General features: G+C 29.3%; 1 protein-coding gene across 2 annotated transcripts in view; it reads right to left on the bottom strand.

Annotated features, from left to right (window-relative positions):
* The window catches only part of LOC106462499 (rab5 GDP/GTP exchange factor-like), a 31,344-nt gene extending 28,556 nt beyond the window's left edge, over positions 1 to 2,788 (bottom strand). The window contains exon 1 of one of the 2 annotated variants that reach the window (XM_022389778.1): positions 2,545 to 2,788. The gene's annotated coding sequence lies outside the window, so the exon portion shown is untranslated. The remainder of the gene's footprint in view (positions 1 to 2,544) is intronic. The other variant, XM_013922431.2, reaches the window with a different exon arrangement.
* Positions 2,789 to 4,977: the final 2,189 nt, after the last annotated feature.

Below are 4,977 nucleotides of genomic sequence, written 5' to 3'. Positions count from 1 at the left end.
AAGAAAGGACTTGTATCACTAAAGTTTCACCCGAAAGAAATTATATGGGAAATTAACAAACAACCAGAGATGGGAAATTAACTATCGACCAGAGATGTAACAATATATATATATATATATATATAATACCACGTTGAATGGCACTCTGTAAAAGGCCATGGATTACACATTTTGGCCCCCACTCATGTACATAGGGTTAATGTGATTTGCTATTTTAATATATTTCGTTTTCTTAAGTTATCTTTTAAGTTCTACCAATATATTATATTTTCTTGACTGTTAATAACATACTGAAAAATCAGAAAGAGTTTACAATGTCAATCTCACAAGTTTGTAAAATTTTAAAAATATAAAAAACGTTTCTTTTAAGCAAAATTAAATATATGATTGTACCCTTCCATGTGAGACAGTAGTAGATATTTTTAAACTTCACTGAAGGTTTATTCCCCTAAAATAAATTTACAAAAGTCTATTATACTCAATACCATAATTATTAATACATTAATCCTGTATTAACAGGTAGAGTTAGAGGGCAATATGACTGACTTTATCTTAACACTTAACGAAAAATCAAGTTTGCTAAAGCTCAAGTGTCATTTGTTAGGTGGATAAATTCACTACAGAAATTCCAACATATCTTACTGAATATATATATATATATCATATATATATATAAGAAAATTACATGAAAAAACACCATCAAAACTACATACATGTGAGAACATGTTTTTAATGGGTGATTTTGTCCACTTAAATGATACTTCAGAGAAATACTGCATCAGTATTGTAGAACTTGGACTGTATTCCAGTTAATGATGTTCCTTATTGAATTAGAATATAATAATATAAACAGAAACTAATGAAGACTTTCAGTTTCATACTGTTTAATGATTATAATATAACATAAACAACAAGGGACCGCTAAGTAAAAGTTTAAACCCACCCTTACTTTTCAGGAAATCATTGACTATCCTCTTAACTCCAGTAAAGTGCTGGTAACCACTACTACCAATGACAACACATTCCATAAACCAATCAACCCACTGAAAAAATAAAACTTCCTTAACTGGAGCCTAGCCTGTGTTTTCCAAATTTTAGACTTTTGTCCTTTCATTCTACTAGCACAAAGAAATCAGTCCTTTATCCTATCCATTCCATGGATAATCTTGAAAAACTTCAACAAAGTCACAACTTCTTTTATTAAGAGAAAATAAGAATCATCCTAACTGCCCTCCTCTGAACCCTTTCCAACAAGTCAATATCCTTTCTTAGATAAGTAAACCAAAACTATACACAGTGTTCCAAGAGAGACTTAACTTGTGTAGAGATAATTACAGTGTTTGACTTGTAATCAGTATGTCTACAAATACACCTAAAATTCTGTTAGCTTTAATACTACTAACAGGTCACTGCTTTGATGATTGAGTGACTCATCCACTATTATGCAAAGATCCTTTTCTTCAGTCATACTACTTTTAGATTGTTAAATGCTTACAAAGATCAACATACAACAAACAAAACCCAGTAACATAGCCACCATATACAATTATCTATTTTGAAATTTGCAACAATGTACAGATATTTCATCAGCCAATGAAGTGTTATCCCTCTTTTACTGATAAACATTGACCCTATTTGACACAATAACAAAGGAGCAAATTACAACTTGAAAAGTGATGTTGCCAATATCATGACTTAGCAACAACAATTCTTTTCAAATTGCAAGCTCTTCATTTATCTTCCATCTTATAACATATACAACAATTTGCACATACATTTTACATAGGCAGCCACATCTGAATTTGTACACATTGTGAAAATAAGCAACATTTTTGATACTGTAACCATGAGTACACTGAGATTGATAATTAAAATATATAACTGGAAACATTAATAAACATTTAACAGTTAATGACAATTTTCTTAATTTCATAAAAATCAGTATTATACATGCCTATTCTTTAGTTTCAAGTAACCTTACACTTATAGAAATATATATATGATGTTTGTAACTGTATTTTCTATATACTTGAACACCATACATATAATATACACTTCAAAACTACATGAAGTTCAGCCTTGCTGTTTCAATTTGCTCTTGTCCGGGGTTACTAATGAAGGGTAGAAATTAAAATTTCCTCAAACTAATGTAACTCAATTCAACAAGTGGTAAATCAAAGATATTTGATATAGTTGGCTTCATATTTATTTTTTAGAACTTTATACAAATTGTTAAAAAGATAATAATTTCAGTATGACTTTTAAATTTACTATTAGTATTACTAATAATAATATTAATATAAAATTTATTAAATTTTATTAGTAGTACTGTATTATTATTACTATTAATAGTAGTACTAACGAGTTTAACCTAGCTTGAAATTACGAAGTCACTCGAACATATTATATCACTATCAGTATCAAAAAGAAACAAACAAAATTTCATTTTAATTCATGAAATTCAAAATAATTTATAATATTTATAGCACAATACAAATTACAGTACACCACAAGTCAAAAACAGTTATATAAAGTATAACTTACCTAATTTTAGTTGATTCTAAATTCTATAATATCAAAACTCCACAAAAACAATGATGAAATAGTTTCAGGCCTACCACCAAAAATTCTTACTACAACAAAGTAATTGCACACCTTTGTCCACAACCACACCAAATAACAAAGAATTTCTATATTTATATACACACACACACGTGGAACAAACACAAAAGTGTTTTGGAACTGACCAATGGGCATGGTAGGTAGAACACAAGTATACATTCAGAAAAATAGTCCAAAGGGCAAAGATGAATCGTGCGTGACGTCACAGCGTGTTCATGAGCTTTCACAACCACATTAATTGTATATAATTTGTCGAAATGCAAAAAGCTCGTGAACTTAAACAAAAAGATATAAACACAGCAACAAAGAGATATGCGTGTACTTGTTATTACTAATTTAGCTTTGATTGGATTACAAACTCGCCTCTACGAAATTTAAACTGTAAAGTGAAAATACAATGTGCCATAATAGTATTAAAGTTCACGTGTATTTTGTTAACGAAATTGGTTTGCATATAGAAATCATATAATCAGTGTACTTTATTAATTAAATTGGTTTGCACATAGAAACTATACAATCAGTTTTATAAGAATCCTAAAATACACAACTATTACAAGATTTCACACTAAATCTAAATTAAAACCACATTATATTTCATTGCACGAATCCATTCCACAGTTTTTGCCAGAATACGTATAATACAGGTTATTATTGGCTAGTTTTCTTCCTAAGATTTTTGTAACATATTTTGAATACAATTATGCACATTAAAGCTATAGCCTATAGATGTTTTCAAATGACAAGTCTAACTTTAACTTTATTATAGCTGAAAAAAACTCCATTTTTTTTTCGCAATTGAATGTTAAGTCTGCAGTGTTGAAATAAACCGTAATGAAGATTAATGTATATTTAAAGCGTAAATTAGTATAATACTGAATATTTTTCGTCATAATTTAAAATGCTGCCGGAAGTAAACATTACTGATCAAGTTTCTAGTGTAACGAATGTTTATAACAAGTAAAAATTAGCATTCTGATGCAAGACCTTCATTCAGTTTCAAATACTTTAACATTACATCAGTTTGAGTTCGATCGGCAAATAAGATATCATCATTACATTTTGAACTTTAGGTTTAAGTTTCACAAGAATTATTTTTTAAGTGTTTTGCTGAGTTAGCGTTTGTGAAATGCTTCGCAACGTTGATTTATTTGTATTTTTCATTAATATACGTTTATATATATGCAGTAAAAAAGTAGGCCAACTATTTGTACACGTATATAAAAAAGCTTACTATTCAAGTTTGCTTTGCTCACTTGAAATTTGAATATTTAAATACTATTTTCATTGAGTGTTAATTTTGTTCAGTTTTATTTATTCCCTATAATAATGAACATTATATATATAATATCAATAACCTTGTTAAAGATAATTAGTGTGTAAAGTACATTGCCATTTTTGTGACTCTGATAATCCATTATTGTAGGAAATGTTCATTTAAACAGATAGATTTTAGCTTGGTGTAATATAACCAGTTTATTTATTAAAGCTAAGCCTAATTATGTTGTCTAGTAACGCAAGTGTAGCATTTAAGCATAATTTCGTTTCTTAATAATCAATTCAACAGTTTATATAAATTAAAGCTACAACAGTTCATCTACAGAATTGTTAGGCATTACATCATTACTCTCGTTTGAACATTGACCACAAACGTGAGGTCACCGCAACTTACCAGGTATTTCTTGTTACAAATATGGCCGAATGGCCAGACAATAATTAATTCTGTGTGCACTATGTATCATTAAATATAATAAGGTAATATACTGATAATTGTTCTTATATTTACAATAATAAATCCCTTATAAAGAGGCTCTAAGCTGTCATATAATTACTAAACAATTAAAGTGAAAAATTAGTCAGAAGGTTATCAATCAAGTAAAATATTTTGTTTTTGTTTGTTGAATTTTGCGCAAAGCTACTCGAAGGCTATATGCGATAGCTAACCTTAATTTTGAAGTGATAGACTAGACGAAATACAGCTATTTAATACCACCCACTCCAACTCGTGGGCTACTCTAATCGAAATAATAATATCTGAGTGTCACTGTTATTACGCGCCCACAACTTTATATATATATATTTGTTGTTGTTGCAGTGACGGGGGCAAACCATGGATCCATTGAGACGCGCTCGGTTATGGATTACAGAATGTTTAACTCTCGATTATGAATGATTTAACAAATATAAACATTTATAGTATATCTATTAAAACAAGGTCATTTTAAACAAAGAACCCAACACAAACAAACGAAAAATCAAGGAATCCATCTTAATTGAACAAAACACTCTAAACCCTACTCTAAACCAACACCCCGGGGTGCCAAGATACCTCTTCTAAGTTTCACAACAGTTCCGGTC

This window comes from Limulus polyphemus, unplaced genomic scaffold (genome assembly GCF_000517525.1).
Source record: "Limulus polyphemus unplaced genomic scaffold, Limulus_polyphemus-2.1.2 Scaffold1184, whole genome shotgun sequence".
Classification (NCBI taxonomy): Eukaryota; Metazoa; Arthropoda; class Merostomata; order Xiphosura; family Limulidae; genus Limulus; species Limulus polyphemus.
The sequence above is the reverse complement of the archived record's forward strand: the minus strand, read 5'-3'. Positions and strand labels throughout refer to the sequence as shown.